The 22,862-nt window shown below is 35.3% G+C and overlaps 1 protein-coding gene and 1 long non-coding RNA gene across 4 annotated transcripts in view; one reads left to right on the top strand and one right to left on the bottom strand.

Annotated features, from left to right (window-relative positions):
- Positions 1 to 22,862, bottom strand: part of cfap100 (cilia and flagella associated protein 100) — a 91,188-nt gene that overhangs the window by 37,994 nt on the left and 30,332 nt on the right. The window lies entirely within an intron of this gene.
- LOC111189833 (uncharacterized) lies at positions 11,328 to 16,793 on the top strand. 3 transcript variants are annotated; one of them, XR_007439096.1, is made up of 4 exons: positions 11,328 to 11,443; positions 13,953 to 14,061; positions 15,539 to 15,652; positions 16,614 to 16,793. It is a non-coding gene; the product is annotated as an uncharacterized LOC111189833 (long non-coding RNA). The 3 variants fall into 3 exon arrangements; XR_007439094.1 differs by having other exon boundaries at positions 11,330 to 11,443; positions 16,617 to 16,793; XR_007439095.1 differs by lacking the exon at positions 11,328 to 11,443 and adding an exon at positions 12,221 to 12,320 and having other exon boundaries at positions 16,617 to 16,793.

The raw sequence follows: 22,862 nt of genomic DNA on the forward strand, positions 1-22,862 counted from the left end.
TGCAATTTTGTATGATGCCAGATCACCTTTGGTTTTCATTACAGGAACACAGACAGGACTATGTTACATAATATAATATATACATAATTCTCTGGTGCACCACCACAGATGTTATGCCATAGTCAGTCACATTGTCAGACCTATCCCATATTGAAAATGTGTGGAATTCTATAGGATGCATCATCAACACCCCACACATACCTCAACTGCACTAAAGATATTTTAAACTTTATTAGATATTCTCATCTTAATTAAATAATGTACATCTCTGGAAAAAATAAGGGACCACTTCAGTTTCTGAATCACTTTAGTTTCTATTTTAAAATATTGCCATTTAGAGCATTTATTTGCAGAAAACGAGAAATGGCTGAAATAACAAGAAAAGATGCAGAGCTTTCAGACCTCAATTAATGCAAAGAAAACAAGTTCTTTTTCATAAAGATTTAAGAGTTCAAAAATCAACATTTGGTGGAATAACCCTGTTTTTTAATCACAGATTTCATGCATCTTGGCATGTTCTCCTCCACCAGTCTAACACACTGCTTTTGAATACCTTTATGCCACTCCTGGTGCAAAAATTCCAGCAGTTCAGCTTGGTTTGATGGCTTGTGATCATCCATCTTACTCTTGATTATGTTCCAGAGGTTTCCAATTTGATAAAATCAAAGAAACTCATACTTTTTAAGTGGTCTCTCTGTACACGTTGAATATATATTCATTTTACCTGAACAGGATGTATTATCATGATGAACCTTTACAACGCAATGCCAAAACTACTCATGTATGCATAGCCTAATGCAAAGTTGATTTCAGGGAGGATACCTGACCAAACCACCCGACCCCCCAACACCCCACCCCCACCCCCCCCCGCGCCACCAAAATAAAATAATATAAAACCTTGCACACACACCATAAGATAACGAAACTTTACTTTTATATTAATTAATTTAACTTTTTTTTTTATTATATTTAGAGTATTCTGAGGTGAAATGAGATTTATATTTTTTTCTTTTTGGAAGGCCCTGCCTCTGCTTTCCTTCTTTTTTTTTTTTTTTTAAAAAGCCTTTATTTGAAAAAAAATGACAGTTACAATATCACAAAAAAATTGCACAACATCAAAAACATTTCATATCATATTACAATAATTATTAATATTGCCTCCGCCATGATCTGCTTTCTCTTACTCACTGAAAAAATCCCGTCCGGGAGGGGGAAAAACATAGCCCGCCTACACTAAAAACTGATTGGCTGTCTCACAGACTCTTTGCAGAGAACAGGCCAATCAGAATCCTCTCTGTTTTCTCTCTCTCCTTCCCACACGCGATTAGAGAAAAAAAGTCTGTGGCCTGTGTGCGGGTTTGGGGCACTCGTTCTGAATTCCGGGAGATTATATGTGACTTGCGGGCGTCAGGGAGCCACTACTGAAATGCGGGAGACTCCTGCAGCTTCAGGGAGACTTGGTTTGTCTGCTAATAAATATGGCCCATATCAGTCTAAACTTGTAATCATTTAGTGTTTCTGGTGACATTCATTCTTTCTGAATAGCAATGAAATCTAAAAAGTTCCTTAAGGGTTCAACTATGAGTGCATATCTTTATTAAGACTTTTGCTTGCTGGGATTTAACTATAAAAGTCAGCATATTTTAATCTTATCTAATCTAATCTAATTTCTTGTGTTAGAGCATATCATTGCTCTACACCAGGTACAGTGTTCAGCATAGTTAAGTCATTTCCCTGCACAGAGACATCTTGTTCATTCCGCTTGTTTATGGCCAGATTTAGTAGGTGTGTTTGAGGAGGGAAGAGAAACTTTGCTGTTCTGTGACTCTGCAGAACCAGAACTGAACAGCCTCTACTCAATCCTGGTGGAACTGAATCAGTTCTTCAGTTCACACACACACAAGCACAACAGCTATGGATGCTTGGTCATGTGCCTTTTTACTAGTTGAAGGCCATAGTGCCTTTTACATTTTTGTGCAGTGGCTTTCTTCGTCCATAATCATCCAATAATGTTAATAATTTAAATTGGCAATCCAAATTTCTTTGTTTCTAAACTGAAAGCAGAAGCATTGCTGAGTGTAGAAGGGACAAAATATTGTGTTTAATGGTACCAGTGTGCTGGAACGACCATCCCTGCTAAGCCATTAATATTTATTGTAAAAACTGGGATGTTGAGTCGCTTTTCACGGGAGTTCTTCTGGACATGCGTCTTTACATACTTACGTCACACGTACAGGTTCTGAAAGAGGATCCAGCTCAGTTTTACTGAACGTGAGCGGCTGGTGGAGCAATGGAGACTTCAGAAGGTAAAATGAATACACTGTGCATAAAATCAAGCACAAAAAGCCTCATTGATATTACTGGATGATGCATGCTAACATGTCACATAGTTTCAGCTACACTCTAAAAATATCCACTGGTGCCACAAAACTTGGTTGATTAATTTGGACAAATATTGTACAACAATACATTTTCATAAATAAAACAATATACTATTAGTAAAAATCTTATTGTGAGAATTAAGTGCAACTTACCTGAGTTGATACTGTAAGATTAATCTACTTTACCAACTTTTATAAAACCAACATGATTTTGGTGCGGTTAGCAAAAATATAATCAATACATCTGTGACCAGCCAACTAAATTGGCTAACATAATCTTAACAAAAGAAGAGAAGTCTTTCATTAGATTGTAAACGTTTTTTTTTCAGGTTTGAGTTAGTTCAGATGGGTTACAATTGAGGCTCCACATGTGATGCGAGTTTATTTCCAAACACCTGAAAAAACATTTTCAAGCTTCAAACTGTCAGTGGCCAATGGAATTTTAAGCAAGGCCATGTACTGTACACCCAGATAAAGAGAGTAACAAAGTTTGTTGAGTTTACTTGACAATGTTACATTTACCAAACATGCACTTGTTAAGTACATCTGACAACTCTACTGTATTTCATTACAACACCACAACTGACTCAGCTTTCACTCAATAACACAAATTTGTTAAGTAACTTCAGTGTAAAAAAGCTGAGTAAAGTAAGAACAATTTAGCTAGTTTTTTTTTTTTTACATGCAGAACTTCTGATTAAAGATTGATGTGCACCACTGATAGCCTGGTGCTAACAGTGAGCTTATCATTGTGAAAACATATGATTGTACCTGGCTTTCAGTGTGAAATAAATGAAGAGTTCATCATATAAACAAACAATACTTCTCCCTACTAGAACAAGTATAATAGTAGTCAAAGCAAAGCTTTCTGTTCGATGCTATTGATATAACATTATTTCATGCTGTCAAGGAATTCATCAGTGTGATCTGATTAGCAACAGATACAGAGTTATGAAGTTCACCCAGCATGCTATAAAGGTCTTTATGGGCAGGTCATAAAACACTGCACACTGTGTGTTTGGTAAAAATCCATATAAAATGTTGACAATTAAAATATGCCTGACACAGGGTGAACACAGGGGGACACAGGTGTCTGTTATGGTTATAATGTTGGGTCCTGTGGGCTTTAAATAGGCCTTAAGTTGTAGGACAGTGGCAGTGTGTATATAATAATAAGAATGTTAATTTAAATGAAAATAATGAAACAATAAAAACTTAAACTAAACAGCATTATGTAAAAAAAATCAGCATTTCTATTTTCTGGGCTCCCTTTAGGGAAGTGTAAGTCATGCTTTGATTCACTACTAAAAGATACATGCTAGCAGTTAGTGTTCCAGTTAACCATGAGGATATTAGGTAGCAGTTCGTACCATGTAGCTTGTTTTAACACAGTAAACACGCAGACTACAGTCCAATATACTCACCTCTGAATGGCAAAAGAACTAGTGCTTAGCACGGTAAGTGGCTAATGTTAATGCTACTCCAGCAGTGCTAGCCGGGGTTAGCAGATAAAACTCACCTATGAGCAGCAAAAGAGCTAGCGCTTAGCGGTTAATGCTAAAACTGCTAGAGAAATAACTGAAACTTCTGTAACGCTGTACTTCAGTGAAGTGGCTTTACTGTTCCTTACAACCTGACTGATAAAATTAACACATAAAGCTTTTTAAGGCTTTAAGGGTTAAGGATTTTAAAGCGCAGTGACAATTTTCATTCAAGGATTTAATGTAGGGAATTAATGTGCTCCTTACAGTGCAAAAAATATGGTAATATCACTAGATTTTACACAAATATGAATCAAGTTCTGCAACATCACACAGTTCTCATGAACACTGTCCTGTCCACTTTACCAAAGTTACATAACAAAATTAGCAGAATTTATTACAGGTCAGTGGAGCATTACATGATTTAAAAGCTAAATCTTCTTTTACTAAACATTTAGTTAATGGTCTCTCCACTCTCCTAATCAACAGAGTTGAGTGTTTGGTTTCTTGGCAGTGCTAAGAGCTTTTGTCCAGTTATGCCAAATTGGACTACTACTAGAACAGCTTTTGTTGACGCCCAGTGGTCCAGCGGTCTAAAGCGCTGCCACTATGAGTGGGAGGTCGCAGGTTCGAACCCCCGCTCATGCAGCTTTGCCATCAAGCTGCCGGTGCGCAGAGGGAGCAAAATTGGCCTTGCTTCCTCCGGGTGGGTAGATGGCGCTCTCTCCCCACATCATTAAAGAGTGATGTCCGCAGCACAGGGCGTCTGTGAGCTGATGTATCAGAACCGAGTCGCTGTGCTTTCCTCCAAGGGTGCTGCTTGGCAATGCTGCATCAGCAGCAGCTCAAAAAGAAGCGTTGGTTGGCTTCACATGTATCGGAGGAAGCATTACTGGTGATAGGGGGAGTCCTAATGAGTGGGTTGGGTAATTGGCCGTGTAAATTGGGGAGAAAATGGGAAAAATTAGAAATAAAATAAAAAACAACAGCTTTCGTTTAATCCACCAATTTCTGATCATTGATGCAAGTCTGTGCAGGATCATGAGGGCAAGATCTAGAAAATCTCCTTCAAAGATCTAAATTCTTTCACTGCGCAAACTATTCTTTTATGAACTTCCAGGAGAGTAATTAGTACTGGCTGACTTAATACACATGTTTTAATACACATTTTATTCATGATTTTATAGTGATAAAATATTAAAGACTTCTTGTGAAAAATGTACACGCATTTGCTGAAGTGCTCTCCTGCTGGGAAGATGATAATCTACTAGACATGGCCAAGTCTGAGCTGGTGTATGTTTTCATTCTAAATTTATCTCACCAAAGTGTGTGAATGCAGGGCTATGTTGCTTGCGTGTTGCTGTACAGCACAGGTGTGAATGTGTTTGACTTTAATTTTAGGGGCTGTCACCAAGCCACAATACAGTAGCCTACACATATTTACACATTTATTTTTATACAGTACCTGCAACAACAACAGTCAGCAATCAGTCAAAAACACTGGACCTGTAGACTGTCCCGTATTTTTGCTCACTAATAAACTCTTTTTTGCTTATCTCGCCAGGTCAGGTTTATGATTTGGAACGTGTCTGCTCTGCACTTGAATGAGAAAAGCGAGGAGTCAGCAGTGTGAAGTATTAACCTGACATGGATATCCGCAGTGTGGGACGCTGTAAATGACTTCCTCCATAATTGCGTCCAGCAGGAGTTTGTCCTGAGCCCTGAAGCCTTTGATCTCTTGCTGTAAACAGCATTCCTGCTCGGTCATGCTACTTCATGCTAATAACACGAGAGAAACATACAACTTAATTATACTGTATACCTTCTCAGTCATATTATCTCGTCATGTTGTATTATCATCTGTATCTTGACTGAAATGATTCTACAATAAAGTTGTTGAATGGAGAAACAATGAATGGCTAATCTTTAACTGACCTTTGAATTTAGCCCAGCATTGTATTATGTAATTCTGTTATGAGTTTGGCGTGAAAGTGCAGGTGAAGCAAAACGCAGATTAGATCCGTATATAAAGGTCATTGTCAGAATACTGTGCCTTTATATAATACATATTTTTTATATTTTAATTTAATATTTTAAATCAAAGTTTCAAGAGTACAGGCTACACAAAAATCACATTTCCACAGCCTAATCACATTTTTTTTTTTTTTTTGCATGAGTCTATTTTCACTAACCCTGTCGTTGTCCACCATCAGGCAGCTTACCTTGACAGGGTGGGAAATGTTATTGAAAACTTTGTGAAACATTTAATGATAACATTGTTGACCTAAAGTGGCATTTTTAAATGCTCATAATGACTTTTTTTCTGTTTTAAAAGACTGAACATCTGGGACAAATTAAATATCTTGTTATTTTTTTATAAAAATACAGTATTGTGCAAATGTTTTAAGCACCTGTGGGAATTTTAAGTAAAGAAAAAGCTTCTTATCTGGGCAGTAAATGTTTAGGTAACGCTTTATAATACAGCCCGCGTTTTAGAGGGTAAGTACCCATTACTTACGGTGTAAGTTCTCTGTATGTACCCTTTACTTACGGTGTAAGTTCTCTGTATGTACCCTTTACTTACGGTGTAAGTTCTCTGTATGAACCAGGGTACATTCAACATACTTACCGGGTCCTACAGGTACTTAACTGTAAGTATAAATAAAGAACACAGAAAGAACCAGGAACAAGAGAGTAACAACTGGGTAACTTTCTGACACTTACCGTGTACTTTACCAAAACATATGGTATAACGTTTCTGTATTTATCAGTTTATTTAAAATACTTATGGGGTTCTCCTAGTACTTAAATGTAGGTACAAATTAATTACCAGGAACAACAGTATAAAAAACTGGATATGTCATTGCCTGCACTTTCCCTAAATTTCTGGTGCAATATTAATGTATGTATATATATGTGTGTCTTATTTAAACATTTTGTTCATGATAGTTATAAAGGTTTCATTCCAGTCATACCCAAGGGACTTATCATTCTAATATATTTTATTAGTTTGAATAAAAAGATAATGCTGAGATTTCAAAGGGAATTTATTTGTTAATACACAGAAAACACAAGGTTTTATTTTAATGGATAATGGTGGATAGGTTTCCATCTTCAGTCCTTTTCTGCTCGACTCTTCTCACCGTTGTTGCCTTTGTCTTGCTCCTGGAGTCCTGGTCCTGGTCCTGTAAAGCTGCTTTTTATAACCCCTGTTCTAAAAAGAAATTTAAACCCACACTTCACCGAGTTCTACTGTTCTTACTCTGAAAGTATGCTGTTCTTACTCTGTAAGTACCCAGTAAGTACTCAGAAACAACAGAGAGCGGGCTGTATTATGTAGTGTGCAGTGTTCTGCTGTTCTTACTCTGTAAGTACCCAGTAAGTACTCAGAAACAACAGAGAGCGGGCTGTATTATGTAGTGTGCAGTGTTCTGCAGTTCTTACTCTGTAAGTACCCAGTAAGTACTCAGAAACAACAGAGAGCGGGCTGTATTATGTAGTGTGCAGTGTTCTGCTGTTCTTACTCTGTAAGTACCCAGTAAGTACTCAGAAACAACAGAGAGCGGGCTGTATTATGTAGTGTGCAGTGTTCTGCTGTTCTTACTCTGTAAGTACCCAGTAAGTACTCAGAAACAACAGAGAGCGGGCTGTATTATGTAGTGTGCAGTGTTCTGCAGTTCTTACTCTGTAAGTACCCAGTAAGTACTCAGAAACAACAGAGAGCGGGCTGTATTATGTAGTGTGCAGTGTTCTGCAGTTCTTACTCTGTAAGTACCCAGTAAGTACTCAGAAACAACAGAGAGCGGGCTGTATTATGTAGTGTGCAGTGTTCTGCAGTTCTTACTCTGTAAGTACCCAGTAAGTACTCAGAAACAACAGAGAGCGGGCTGTATTATGTAGTGTGCAGTGTTCTGCTGTTCTTACTCTGTAAGTACATACCACTGAGACCAATTTTTTGTTAAATCTTAATAAAAGCAAAAACAATCTGTACAACAATACATAACATTAAACTTATTTATTTATTTATTTACAATCATCATTGATTATATGTTTCTTTTAGGTAAAATGTTATATTTTTTGTTCTTCTTGATCTTCTTCTTCTTGTGCTTTTCCTTTTTTTCGTCTATCAGAAAGCAGGATGCGGAATCTTCTGCCCCTCTCCATCCTGCTTTTGTCCATAAGAAAAAAAAATGAATAAGTTTACTTTTTAGATGCAATTATATGTATCATTAATTTCAAAGCATGTCACACAAGTTTTTAGCCTTTAGCAAATACTCATTGTGCATTTATAAAGTACATACAGTTGGAAGTTTACATACACTCATGGACACAAATGTCATGGAAATGTTTGCAAATACAGATTTACACATGAGTGATCACAAAAATTATGCAAGATAGTTTTGTCACTGGATCAGAAATAATTTAATTAATCAACTGGCCAATAGGAAAGTTATAATAGCATCATGCTTTTTGGCAGTTTTTTTTGGCAATAGATACATTAAAAAAGGTAAAGGGAAAATGAAGAGAGTAGGAAAGCTCAGAATTCTGCGGCTGAACCTAAAACTATCAGCTACACTGCTGGAATAAGCAAGGCAACTTTTTAACACTCTGGCCTCAAACATACAGGAAACGTGTATTGTGCTTAAAAGTTGTATCTGTGCAAGGAAACCAACAAATTTAGCGACATCTACTACTTCAGCCAAGAATGATCAAAACTACAACCACACAGACACACGCAAAGGCAACGTGTTGACACGTCTCAGAGGTATAAACTTATATATGTATATACTACGTCTTGTCTCTTGAACCCAATATTGTGAGATGAGTATCTCGTCACACCTTTTGTGAGCAGTGAACACTGCACATACACATTCAGTGTGAAACAGCTTAGCATGGAGCAGCAGCAAAGATGCATTAGTTAACAGCTGTAGTAATTATCTGGCTAATATATCAGATTAATCTGACCACAAACAAACTGCTCCAGACCACAGGGCACCTAAAGAGGACTTGTGATTAGGAAGGTGTTGATAATGTTATGCTTGATCTGTGTATTTCTGCAACTGAAAGTGAGAGAGAATTTAAACGATTTAAACAATAATTTACACATGCACACGGAGACACACACACACCTGAAGGACCTGCAGCCATGTCAGGAACAGATGTTAATTTGTCCACATGTTCCTTCAAAACTGTGCATTCATCATGTAGGAATTTGATTTCCACCTTTAGCTTTGCCACCTCAACTAAAAACAAAAACAAAAGAAAGTACAACATGTTAAGAGTGTAAAACCTTGTGCTGCTTGAGAAAATGTTTTAGGCTAATGGATTAATAAAAGAGTCACACCCCTAATGTATGTATCAAGTTTGCTTTAGTTTAATAAATGGTTTCATTTATAATTACATATAAATTATACAGATGCAGTTAGTCACATTTAAGGGGGAGGGGGGATCACTGTTTGTAAAATGCCTGGATGATGGGGCAAAAATATATACAGTGCCTCAAATAGGGCAGTGCAACAAGATGATATGTTTCATTATGACAATAAAAAAATGTCTATTGTTTAGTATTAAGGTCTATCATCTATATTGTTGCAAAATACAACTTATTTTTTTGTTGCCTGGGTGATGCACCAAGGCTAATAGGATAGAAATTGGATAATAGGACAGCCCTACATCAGGATAGAAATGTTTGATCAAATTGCAAGGCCCTACCTCCGAGTACTATTCAACCCCCTACAGATTTTGCAAGTTAAACAGTCACAATTAACATATAATCGTGAAATATGGACTATACGTGGCCCTGGACATGTTAAATACACTGTAGCAAAAAAAATATTCTCTGTTAAATTCATTTTGAAACATTTTGAAAAGTTAAAAATGGTCAATTATTATCCAACAATTCAAACCACCAGAATTCTGTGTGGTTCCCTCAAGTTTTAAAACGTATTTGAGCTATTACAAACAATGAGCTTCACATGCTTGGATTAATTTTTTTTCTGACTACAAAAGCCCCTCCCTAAACAAAAGAACAGCACTCATACATGGTAAGCATGGAAAACACTTGTCACAGATAAAACCCTGGAGGGTCACAAGGCTGGCAAGGGCTATAAAACCCTTTCAATGAGTTGGGCCTTTATGTCTTTGCTGTCGGGAGCATCATCCAGAAGTGGAAGGATTTCGGAGTCCTATAAAACCAAAAAATCAAAATGTTATCCAATACCACCAAGACAGTCTTAAAGAACACATTCCATGGAATGTGTTCTTCAAGACTGTTCTGGTGCATTGAATAACAATTTGATTTGCTGGTATTATAGGACTTTGAAATGTGGTTTATGCAAAAGCGAACAGACATTTTTCCTAAGTTTGGTATTCAATTACTCCAAAATAATACAGTTATATCCTTTGTTACTCATGTCATTAATAGTATAACATGGGTTCTTTAAGACAGTCTTTGTGGAACTGGATAACAATTTAAGTTGCTGGTTTTATAGGACTCTAAATCCGTTTTATGCACAACCGAATAGACATTTTCCTAAGTTTGGTATACCATTACTCCAAAATGACACAGTAATATCCTTTGTTACTCATGCCATTAATGGAATGTATGGAATGTGTTCTTCAAGACTGTCTGAGTGTCATTGGATAACCATTTGATTTGCTGGTTTTATAGGACAACCGAATAGACATTTTTCCTAAGTTGGGTATCCAATTACTCCAAAATGATACAGTAATATTCTTTGTTACTCAATCTATTATTAGTATGGAATGTTTTCTTTAAGGCTGTCTTGGTAGCATTGGATAACCATTTGATTTGCTGGTTTTATAGGACTTTGAAATGTGGTTTATGCTAAAGCGATTGGACATTTTTTCTTAAGTTTGGTATCCAATTACTCCAAAATGATACAGTAATATTCTTTGTTATTCATGTCATTATTAGTATGGAATGTGTTCTTTAAGGCTGTCTTGGTAGCATTGGATAACAATTTGATTAGATTAGATATTTTTCTCTAAATATATTTTACTCTAAAATTTTACAGTAATATCACTTGACATGAATAACATTAACAGTATGGAATGTCTTCTTCACGGATTTCATTGTCTAATATGATAACAATTAGATTTTTTTTTGGTTTTATAGCCCCGAAATATCTTAAAAAAAAACGAATGGACATTTTTGGTATCAAATTACTCCAAAATGATACGGTAATATCACTTCAAACATTTATCTGGGATATATGAGAAAAAGATCACTAAGAATTTAGTGTTGTGATATGATATTAATTTGATTTGCTTATTTAATAGCTCTTTTTCCAAAACGTTACACTGCTCTACAGATAAGCAGTGGTCTTTCTGGTGTATATTTGTGGATTATCCCTCATTAAATCATGTTTATTTGGGTGTAAAACTAGTTTCTGTTCCATTTTAAGTCTCTGCACGAGAAGCGCCAGTCTCTGCTCCTCCGGGTGCGCTGTGCACGCGGCTACCGTAATACACGGCTTAGACGCGCACTCCAGTTCTCGGTGTAGATAGCGCGACCGAGCGTTTTCTAAGTGCAGATGGCGTGACCGCGATATAATTCCAGTAAGTAACGCTTTACTCATGTCAATGATAGATAGTTAACCTAAACTGATTTTACCTTTTTCCTTTCGTGTCTCCTTTTTTCACGGCTGCTGGCTCCCTCGCTTTGTGCCACTCAGTTTTCCAAACAACTCCTGCGGTCCTGACGTCATTTCCTGCTGCATTCACATTTACTCTCGTAAATGTCTAATTGGCCATAATATATTTTCTTTTAATTTGTTGCTGTCAAACAAAAAGTAATACATGCATATGTGTTTCATAATAACATTTTTGTGGACGATGTTTTGTCAAATACATTATTACGAAAAACAATATTATTGTAATTTTAAGACGATTAAATGTGACAAACATAACAATAATATAGCATAACAAAGCACTTATACCCTTTTAAATAAAACAAAATTTGAATATATAATATATATATATATATATATATATATATATATATATATATATATATATATATATATATATATATATATATATAGTTAAATATAAAATAATAATAATAATAATAATACGTTTTTATTATGATTACTGTAATAATATTATTATTAATATAATTTCATTTTATGCCTTGTTCAAATGATCAAACCCAATACTTAATTAAGTGATATTGTCAAGATAGGTCAACATTTTTTGTATTTATTTTACTAATTATTTATTTAGAAAATGTTTTTTTCTGTTTTACTGTTATTTTATTTACTTTGTAGACTAGTTATAGGTACCTTGGAATTGGTTTGCGACAAAAAAAATTGAAAGCATTAAGCTAGCAGTATTGCTAAACCTCCCTTCCAGTAGGTGGAGTACTGAGAATTTAAACTTAGTTCACTTGGTTAACTGTTTGTACTACAACACTGGCTGTTAAGCATGGAGCGAGGTAAGGTGGAATATGATATGAGACATTAATATTGATATGCATAATAGGGTTTATTGATTTTAAGTCAACATACATAGATGTTACCAATCTTAGCTTAACTAGTTTAAATTATAAATCCTCTAGCTGGTCAACACACAGCTCCTCAGCAACGTTTTTTGCTCTGCTCCCGACAGCATGGATTTGTAGTGATAGCTAGGTTAACTGAAGCTATAGGGTTCATAACAAAATTACTTCAAAGAAAATAACAAGGCTGTTGTGAGTTTTTTTTTTTTTTTGTTCAAATACCCTGTTACACCTTAAGTGGCGCATCATTTTCCCCCATTCCACCTTAAATATTGCTGCAGGAATAGAAAGTATGTTGCGCAATTTAAGGTGGTACTGAGAATGTCCAATAGAGCGGTCTGCTCAAACAAGAAGCAAAATATAAAGCTATTTTTTTTGTGACGGCCATAGGATCGGAAAATGCACCCTTTGAATCCATTAAAAAGTTTCATAGTTAGTAATGTTAGTAGAGTAATATTATTATTATTATTATTATTATTATTATTATTATTCTTAATATTGATCCATGATGGTCTGCTCTACTCATTAATACTTAATAATTACATATTAATTGATAGTTTAACAATACGTCTAGGTCATTTTTATGCAGGATTTTCTTTTTAATATTTACAGTTATGGTATATAGAACTTATAATGATCTGTTTTCCAAAAGCATCTTAACATTAAGAACATCAGACTTAATGATCTTAAACCCAGCCATGATTGTTAGATCCTCAGCTGGTTAATTTGGTTTGCAATTCATTTATGTGTAGATAATCAGGGATTATTTAATTTCAACCTTTCCTTCATTCAGTTTATTATTTTAAATATTGGCTTATTTGGATTGTTTTGTAACATTACAGTATATGAAATGCACTAGACCTGATGGATTTTTAACATAATATCAAATTACATTTAAATATTGTATTGTTATGTTTAGTCTGCAGAAAATATGTTCAGAAAAACACAATGTTTCCTACTATTATTATAACAAATTATCATTCACATATTAATGCAGTAATTTAACTTTGTGTATTTCATACTTATTAATGTATTGTGTTTTATAATAATTTTAATATACTACCATTTTTGAGCTTCTCTTTTTTTATAAATGCACTGCTCTTTTACACATCTTTATTATTGTAAAATTTATTTAATCAAACATTTTTTGTAAAATAGTTCGTTCATCCAACATTTATTTAATTATTTAATAAAGTTACATACATTTCTAAATAAAAGTATTTTCAATTAATGATTCAGACATCCTAACTAATATTAAAGTTAAGGGTGCAGTCTTACAATATGAAATATGCACTAATATTAATAATAATACACAACCGTCAAACAACATACCCTTATTTAGTACACATAAGTATCAACAACAAAAAATGTAGTGTTAATAATAATTTAATTCAATAATTATTTTCAGTTCTGATTCAAACTATGTATGTTTATACAGTCTCATATCTATGATCTACAAAATTACTGCACAACAACAAAAAAATGAATGTTAAATAGGTTTTTGACAAAACAGTATATTTTTTGTTTTCATTTACAAATTTCATGAACATTTTTACTCTGTGCCCTAAGATGGAAAGACCAAAAAGACTTCTTCCTCAAAAATATGTGGACAATGAAGAGACAGGTGTGACCAAGGATGAAGCATCAAGACAAGAAAGAAGCAGGTCAAGCAGCCAAGGTGACAGTGGATATTATATAAATTGAAATGCAGCAACCGAATATTATACATCTGCTGTGATTTCTATGGGTTCTATGATATATCTTGCTGGCCATTTTTGACCCATGTTGCACATTAGAGGAGTAGTGATAAAAAAAGAGCTTTTATTAAAAAAGTAAGAAAATACAAAATAAAATAAGGATGCACTATGATCCAAAATACTGAATACTGAATGATTAAATTAATTTAAATTTAAATTAATTTATTGCAAACCTGTGTTGCGCATCAAAAGGTTAAAGGTAATGTATTAATAGTTTTGGCTTTGGATAGATATCTATACGAACATGCTCGACTAGTTTCCCTTCTAAGGTAGTCCATTACATATATTGTCACTATAAGACTTTATGTTAAGTATTTTGCTTGGAACTATTGTGATGTAATTCATTACTTATGGTATTTTTTGAAACCAATGTCCCCACCACCATTAGCTAGCCATGACCATTTAGACAAGACTGATCTCTGCACAGGAGGAAACTTTGAAAGGCTGTCCAGGGCATGTAAGGTTAAAAGTAGCTACATAATCCTTCCACTTCTGGATGATGCTCCCGACAGCAAAGACATAAAGGCCCAACTCATTGAAAGGGTTTTATAGCCCTTGACAGCCTTGTGACCCTCCAGGGTTTTATCTGTGACAAGTGTTTTCCATGCTTACCATGTATGAGTGCTGTTCTTTTGTTTAGGGAGGGGCTTTTGTAGTCAGAAAAAAAATTAATCCAAGCATGTGAAGCTCATTGTTTGTAATAGCTCAAATACATTTTAAAACAGAATTCTGGTGGTTTGAATTGTTGGATAATAATTGACCATTTTTAACTTTTCAAAATGTTTCAAAATGAATTTAACAGAGAATATTTTTTTTGCTACAGTGTATTTAACATGTCCAGGGCCACGTATAGTCCATATTTCACGATTATATGTTAATTGTGACTGTTTAACTTGCAAAATCTGTAGGGGGTTGAATAGTACTCGGAGGTAGGGCCTTGCAATTTGATCAAACATTTCTATCCTGATGTAGGGCTGTCCTATTATCCCATTTCTATCCTATTAGCCTTGGTGCATCACCCAGGCAACAAAAAAATAAGTTGTATTTTGCAACAATATAGATGATAGACCTTAATACTAAACAATAGACATTTTTTTATTGTCATAATGAAACATATCATCTTGTTGCACTGCCCTATTTGAGGCACTGTATATATTTTTGCCCCATCATCCAGGCATTTTACAAACAGTGATCCCCCCTCCCCCTTAAATGTGACTAACTGCATCTGTATAATTTATATGTAATTATAAATGAAACCATTTATTAAACTAAAGCAAACTTGATACATACATTAGGGGTGTGACTCTTTTATTAATCCATTAGCCTAAAACATTTTCTCAAGCAGCACAAGGTTTTACACTCTTAACATGTTGTACTTTCTTTTGTTTTTGTTTTTAGTTGAGGTGGCAAAGCTAAAGGTGGAAATCAAATTCCTACATGATGAATGCACAGTTTTGAAGGAACATGTGGACAAATTAACATCTGTTCCTGACATGGCTGCAGGTCCTTCAGGTGTGTGTGTGTCTCCGTGTGCATGTGTAAATTATTGTTTAAATCGTTTAAATTCTCTCTCACTTTCAGTTGCAGAAATACACAGATCAAGCATAACATTATCAACACCTTCCTAATCACAAGTCCTCTTTAGGTGCCCTGTGGTCTGGAGCAGTTTGTTTGTGGTCAGATTAATCTGATATATTAGCCAGATAATTACTACAGCTGTTAACTAATGCATCTTTGCTGCTGCTCCATGCTAAGCTGTTTCACACTGAATGTGTATGTGCAGTGTTCACTGCTCACAAAAGGTGTGACGAGATACTCATCTCACAATATTGGGTTCAAGAGACAAGACGTAGTATATACATATATAAGTTTATACCTCTGAGACGTGTCAACACGTTGCCTTTGCGTGTGTCTGTGTGGTTGTAGTTTTGATCATTCTTGGCTGAAGTAGTAGATGTCGCTAAATTTGTTGGTTTCCTTGCACAGATACAACTTTTAAGCACAATACACGTTTCCTGTATGTTTGAGGCCAGAGTGTTAAAAAGTTGCCTTGCTTATTCCAGCAGTGTAGCTGATAGTTTTAGGTTCAGCCGCAGAATTCTGAGCTTTCCTACTCTCTTCATTTTCCCTTTACCTTTTTTAATGTATCTATTGCCAAAAAAAACTGCCAAAAAGCATGATGCTATTATAACTTTCCTATTGGCCAGTTGATTAATTAAATTATTTCTGATCCAGTGACAAAACTATCTTGCATAATTTTTGTGATCACTCATGTGTAAATCTGTATTTGCAAACATTTCCATGACATTTGTGTCCATGAGTGTATGTAAACTTCCAACTGTATGTACTTTATAAATGCACAATGAGTATTTGCTAAAGGCTAAAAACTTGTGTGACATGCTTTGAAATTAATGATACATATAATTGCATCTAAAAAGTAAACTTATTCATTTTTTTTTCTTATGGACAAAAGCAGGATGGAGAGGGGCAGAAGATTCCGCATCCTGCTTTCTGATAGACGAAAAAAAGGAAAAGCACAAGAAGAAGAAGATCAAGAAGAACAAAAAATATAACATTTTACCTAAAAGAAACATATAATCAATGATGATTGTAAATAAATAAATAAATAAGTTTAATGTTATGTATTGTTGTACAGATTGTTTTTGCTTTTATTAAGATTTAACAAAAAATTGGTCTCAGTGGTATGTACTTACAGAGTAAGAACTGCAGAACACTGCACACTACATAATACAGCCCGCTCTCTGTTGTTTCTGAGTACTTACTGGGTACTTACAGAGTAAGAACTGCAGAACACTGCACACTACATAATACAGCCCGCTCTCTGTTGTTTCTGAGTACTTACTGGGTACTTACAGAGTAAGAACAGCAGAACACTGCACACTACATAATACAGCCCGCTCTCTGTTGTTTCTGAGTACTTACTGGGTACTTACAGAGTAAGAACTGCAGAACACTGCACACTACATAATACAGCCCGCTCTCTGTTGTTTCTGAGTACTTACTGGGTACTTACAGAGTAAGAACTGCAGAACACTGCACACTACATAATACAGCCCGCTCTCTGTTGTTTCTGAGTACTTACTGGGTACTTACAGAGTAAGAACAGCAGAACACTGCACACTACATAATACAGCCCGCTCTCTGTTGTTTCTGAGTACTTACTGGGTACTTACAGAGTAAGAACTGCAGAACACTGCACACTACATAATACAGCCCGCTCTCTGTTGTTTCTGAGTACTTACTGGGTACTTACAGAGTAAGAACAGCAGAACACTGCACACTACATAATACAGCCCGCTCTCTGTTGTTTCTGAGTACTTACTGGGTACTTACAGAGTAAGAACTGCAGAACACTGCACACTACATAATACAGCCCGCTCTCTGTTGTTTCTGAGTACTTACTGGGTACTTACAGAGTAAGAACAGCAGAACACTGCACACTACATAATACAGCCCGCTCTCTGTTGTTTCTGAGTACTTACTGGGTACTTACAGAGTAAGAACAGCATACTTTCAGAGTAAGAACAGTAGAACTCGGTGAAGTGTGGGTTTAAATTTCTTTTTAGAACAGGGGTTATAAAAAGCAGCTTTACAGGACCAGGACCAGGACTCCAGGAGCAAGACAAAGGCAACAACGGTGAGAAGAGTCGAGCAGAAAAGGACTGAAGATGGAAACCTATCCACCATTATCCATTAAAATAAAACCTTGTGTTTTCTGTGTATTAACAAATAAATTCCCTTTGAAATCTCAGCATTATCTTTTTATTCAAACTAATAAAATATATTAGAATGATAAGTCCCTTGGGTATGACTGGAATGAAACCTTTATAACTATCATGAACAAAATGTTTAAATAAGACACACATATATATACATACATTAATATTGCACCAGAAATTTAGGGAAAGTGCAGGCAATGACATATCCAGTTTTTTATACTGTTGTTCCTGGTAATTAATTTGTACCTACATTTAAGTACTAGGAGAACCCCATAAGTATTTTAAATAAACTGATAAATACAGAAACGTTATACCATATGTTTTGGTAAAGTACACGGTAAGTGTCAGAAAGTTACCCAGTTGTTACTCTCTTGTTCCTGGTTCTTTCTGTGTTCTTTATTTATACTTACAGTTAAGTACCTGTAGGACCCGGTAAGTATGTTGAATGTACCCTGGTTCATACAGAGAACTTACACCGTAAGTAAAGGGTACATACAGAGAACTTACACCGTAAGTAAAGGGTACATACAGAGAACTTACACCGTAAGTAATGGGTACTTACCCTCTAAAACGCGGGCTGTATTATAAAGCGTTACCAATGTTTATTAGCTCAGTAAAACACCAGCATTACAATAAATACAAACAGCAGATTTACAAAAAGCAGAGCTTTTACAGCACTGTTTTTCTTAAAACATCTCCTAATCTCTCCTCATCCAGGTTTAGTAGTGTTATTTCTAGTTCTCATCATATCAACAACTGGTTTGGCAAATCAAAGCTTACTGATATTAAATCAGGTGAGCTGCTAATGGAACTGAACATATGCACATGCTGGCTGTGGGCATCCAGAAAATCTGGAAATAAATGTATTCTTCAGCTTGGCTCACAGGATATAACCTACTTAACTAAAAATTAGACATTCTTGTTACTTTTTACTGAATTTATGTTTATTTGCATCTGTTTAAATCATATGTGGTGCTTTTTCAGGCAAAACTGCACATGGCAAAATACCCCACCTATCACATATAAGGAAAACAATATAAAACGTACAAAAAGTACTTTAAAGTCAAATTAAATCCAATTTATATACTGATGTTTTGCAAAGCAGCTGTACAGAAATGTGGTAGCAGGACAGACAATCAGACAAAACATAGAACATACAACACAGAACCGCCAGTGACCAACGAAGGCAAAGAAAAACTCCCTCACGGCTGGAGGAGAAAGGAACCTTGGGAGGAACCAAGGCACACATGTTCCTTATATATTATTACATGTACTATTTTTCAAGGCTAATATGTAAAGGGGGACCCATTCTCCTCTGGTCAGACAACTTATAAATGAATGTTAAAGTCATTATACTGTACATCCACACAGGTCTAATACATACAGGAAAATAGCTACAATAGAAGTGTAAGCAGTTAGAAAATTCCAGGTTAGAGTTCATATAAACTTCATTGTAATCAGTAGTAGAGAGTGTGCAACTAGTTCAAGGCAGGTGGCATACACTGGACTGAAGGTTATAATTACTCTACATTCATAATAACAACACCTGATATTGTTTCTGTGATTCTAAAGCGAGTTTTTTTTCGAAGTCACTGGGGTCTTATATTTAGCAGCTCCTATCTATTTGCCTGAACAGATGGGGTACCAGATGGAGTTTCCATATCAAATGGAGTTCTCATAGCAGACGGTATCTTCCCAAATGGAATTCAGAGTAGACGCAACTGTCCCTGTAGATGTCTGCTGACTACAGAGAATGTTATGATACACCAACTGGTCATGGCCAGTGAATCACTCAATAGTGAGAAGACTGAGCCTGGTTAAATGTCTTGTGCAGGAAGTAAGCTTACAGGCTGAAAGATCTGAAGGACATTAGTAAGGCTGTGCCTCGAGGCAAGTGTCTAATGAGACTTTCTGCTGCTGCTGCCTATGAGAAAAAAAACAACTTGGTTGATTTAGGTGTTGGTTGAGCAATATGAATGTGTTTAAAGTTACTTAAAATGTATAACACTGCAAATTCTTAGTATATTTTTTAAATTAAAGATTATAAATAAATTCTAAACACGGTTAAGGTAATCAAAAATGCTTGTGGTCCATTTATAAAAAAAAAAAAAAAAAGTAAAATCCAAGCAGCCTATATAAAATGCCTTGTCATAAATACGGGCTACAGGTGTAGGTGATAAAAATATATATTTGTTCTGCAGTAAAATAAGTTATTTACATTCTGAAAATCTGAGGGCTTTGAAATCTCCTACAGGAGAAGCTGCCTGTTTTCTCTCTGCTCCACCTAATAATTCCAGATCAGTAACAGGAATCAACCCCAATTCTGCATGTTTGAAAATAGATGTAAAAACTACACAAACATAATGAAACTAAAGGTTTGGAGAACATGAAATGTTTGATTTGTATTCAGGAGAGAGCCAATTCTATGATTTTAATCATTATATTTTAACATTTCCTTTTTTTTTTCTATTACAATTACAGTTAGGCTTTTTAGTAATGTTCCTTATCAAACATGAAAGCTTTTTATGTAATACTTAAATAGAAATTCTCAATATTTAGGAGTGTGATGTCAGGCAGACACCTGACAAAAATCCTGACCTGTTAAGAGGTTAAAATATTCCTCATTGCCACTGAAGTTACAAGGAGTGTTTCAGTCTGAGCTGTTTTTAAAAAAGCACAGTACAGGATAACCAGTCTAAACAACTAAATGAGGCAATTAGCTTTAAAAGTGAGTAAGTGGGCTGAGTTAAAATTATGAGGTGGCTGATCTTCTACGTATAGGTAAACTCAATGTGACACACAGATTCCTATGCTGTTAACCTTCTAGAACAGACAGGGAACAGAAAAGGTCTAGCCCTTTTTACAGAGCACAAAAGTTACAAATCATGCCCATTTTCTTGTCCTGAATAATTATACTCTGATTGTTTAGAGCTTCATATATCGGCACAATAACTACATCAATGAGAAATGTTAATTATGAAATATTACTGCTAAACAAACCCATGTAAAAAAGGAAAGCATAAAATACAATTTAAGATATTTCCCAATTTAATAAATGATTGCATTTTCCTGCGTGGGTGAGTACATACTTTACAGATAATGTGTAAAATAATCACTTCGTTGTTTGTGATTTAGTCTGTAGAGACATTCTTTGCGTGAGATAAAGTCCCTTTAGAATCCACAAGCATTTAAATCCATAAAAAGCAAACAGAACGCACAGAAACAATTATATATGTTTCTGATTGGCAGCTTCAAAATAAGGCCTGTCTTTTATAACTCACCAGAACCACATTTGGACTGTGTCTTTCATTATGTACTGAAGAGCTGGGAAATGCCAAAAAAACTGAAAAAAGAAAGGTTTAAAAGATTTCCATATGTGAATATGCATTCTGTGCACAATATGTGGCCTATAACTAAGAGGCCTTTAAAACGTGCCTAGGAAAGAAGCCAGACTGAGAGTTTAGGAAGGGGAGGAGGCAGAAAAACAAGTTATGCAACTAAGCTGTAAATATGACGTGCAAACATCTATAGGCCAGAGTCAGGCATAGCAATTCTGTGGGGAAAATAATATCTATGGAATTACACACAGACTGCTATTATGAGCTGTTTGTTTCAGATTATATGCGTTTAAGTAGTATAACTATTAAATAGTATTTTTTTTGCCTCAAAACCTGTGCTATTTGAATTTCTGGATGGTTAGATAAGACATATCCATTTGAGAACAATCTGAAACTGTTCCATTTGAATAAACAGGACTGTTTAGATTGAGGGTCCTGTGTTCATGTTACATGTATGATGAAATCTTTATCTCTCTACTGAAGATACCCAACGCCTGCTTTTCCTCAATGAACCCCATGCTACTGACCCAGGCCGTGTTAGTGACGACTGTGAGCTGGTAAATATTTGTGGATGAATGCAGTGTCCAGAGTGTGGCCATGAACTCAGAGGCCTGTCTGTTTGCAAAGACACAAACATAAGTCAGAATGGTCCAACTGGCCGAGAAACAACTAAATGATTACAGTTGCAATCAGCCCTCAAATAAGGTTGACAGATGGTAACATTTTCTGTTTGATGGTGTGCAAATCAACCTGGCAAGTTTTCACTCTTATTTCAGAAAGCTACTCTGAATGTGAAAGTAAACTTGCACAATTCTGTTCTAGCTCTGTGTTTCGTGGTGCTCATTATTGCCCCTTTAATGCCTCTGCCCCTCAGGTCACGGTTAAACGATGCCATAACTCACCATCTTTAAATGATCTTTTTTTTCAGTCTGAAACAGAGATGAGCATCTTGGGTATTGTTTTTAAGTTTTAAGTTTGGAATAAAGAAAAAAGGATCACATTTATTCTTCTGTTTCTCATTTGCAGGGCTTTAACAGGCACCATAGCTCACTAATGTAACACGCTGGTTGTAGAACACTCATAAGCACCCAAGTTCAAGTTCAAGAAGCTTTACTGTTGTTTCAACCATATAAAAGTACACAGTAAAGAGAAATAATGTTCCTTCAGGGCCCTGGTGCCACATAAAACAACAGAGGCCCACATCAGAGTATATAAAGGGCAAAACAAACACAAGGCAAAAACATTAGTGCAATAAATACATAATAATTCAATTCAAAGATAGTCTTGGCACAATATCACGCAGTACTACACAATATTTGGGATGTGTATTTACCAGAACTTAGCGATGTGATGCATATCACAATACAGGGATTTTGATACAATATATTATAACTCATTGCAAAAGATATTGTGACTGTTTTAATAAAAAAAAAAGTCATAGTATAAAAAACACTATTATATTTATAAAATCTGAATAAAAATAAACGTTTACTTTATATGCAGTTACAACTGTGGGATCTGATGACAGATTGCAAAACTGCTTTCTAGCACTCAGGGTTTAAAGATAACACTAAATTAACCTCTGTCAATTCATATAAACTAATAATTAAAAATACATTTTATGCCAGTATCCAGTACTGCAAA

This window comes from Astyanax mexicanus, chromosome 5 (genome assembly GCF_023375975.1).
Source record: "Astyanax mexicanus isolate ESR-SI-001 chromosome 5, AstMex3_surface, whole genome shotgun sequence".
Taxonomy (NCBI): domain Eukaryota; kingdom Metazoa; phylum Chordata; class Actinopteri; order Characiformes; family Acestrorhamphidae; genus Astyanax; species Astyanax mexicanus.